This window comes from Empidonax traillii, unplaced genomic scaffold (assembly GCF_003031625.1).
Source record: "Empidonax traillii isolate 1590-97213 ecotype Southwest subspecies unplaced genomic scaffold, ASM303162v1 scaffold990:size286031, whole genome shotgun sequence".
Classification (NCBI taxonomy): domain Eukaryota; kingdom Metazoa; phylum Chordata; class Aves; order Passeriformes; family Tyrannidae; genus Empidonax; species Empidonax traillii.
Genome location: NW_020956183.1, coordinates 283873 through 284924, shown reverse-complemented (window position 1 = coordinate 284924; position 1052 = coordinate 283873). Strand labels below are relative to the sequence as shown.

Below are 1052 nucleotides of genomic sequence, written 5' to 3'. Positions count from 1 at the left end.
AGCACATCAGCATAAGGGAGTGTTTGGTTATTTCCCAGAGCTAACAGGGGTTTCAGAGCGTAGATATTGCAGTTTGCTAGCATTGCATATGTGGAAATGTTTAGGCTTATTCACAGTCGATGGTTATTTCTACCCCTTGCAGTTCAAGTATCTTTGAAAATGTTACAGCTATGAAAGGTTACTTCTGTACGTTGAGGGTTTTACAGCTGCTTTTCAAAGTTCTGTGAGGGTGATAAAGATAAGGCACATGTGGTTTGAGTGCATTTCCTTTGCAGTGTGTGAAATGATGCTCTTTGTTATTGTGAACTGTTAAAATAACCTGCATTGGTATGAGGATATCTGTAATGTGGAACATTCATAAGTCCCAACAAAGAATAATTCTTTGGTCAGATTTTTGATTCTTGCATGAAAGTACAACAGGGTGTAGGGAAAAAAAGAAAAGCTGGGAAAGAAAAAAAAGAAAAAAAGAAAAGCTGGGACTCTTACTGAGTGCTAGATATTACATATATTAGTTCACAAACACTCAGGAGTTGAGTTAGAGCTGAGTGAGTTAACACTTGTTAACTGAGATACTTAACTCTTGTTACAGCTGAGTTATCACACAGACAACTGGGAGTTTTTGCATAAGAACCATTATCTACTGAGATCTGGTGATTTCTGTGTGTATTCTGGGAGATAATGAGAAATAGCACGTATGTAACATTCTGTTGTCATATCCTAATTCTCCCAAACTGGGGACTGTGTTATATTTCTGCCTATTTCAAAAGCAGTAGCAGGAGGAATGCATTCCATGATGAAAAGGTTTGGGCAGATATCTGTTAAATCCTGATTTTGATAAGGCTGGGCCCAGTTACGAGCAAATAGGTTTGGTGAATGGATTAAAAACCAGAAACAGTAAAACTGATTGTAAGTGCCTTTTAAAATAATAAGGTGAAGCTTATAGTAATTGGATTATGTATTTGCAAGCAGCAGGACTTAATCTACTCTTATCTCTTAAGTTTATATGCAAAGGGAAATGCTGTTTCTTTTAAAAATAAACCCCATGAAACACA

General features: G+C 36.7%; 1 protein-coding gene across 4 annotated transcripts in view; it reads left to right on the top strand.

Annotated features, from left to right (window-relative positions):
* OTUD7A (OTU deubiquitinase 7A) overlaps positions 1–1052 on the top strand; it is a 44936-nt gene that overhangs the window by 497 nt on the left and 43387 nt on the right. The window lies entirely within an intron of this gene.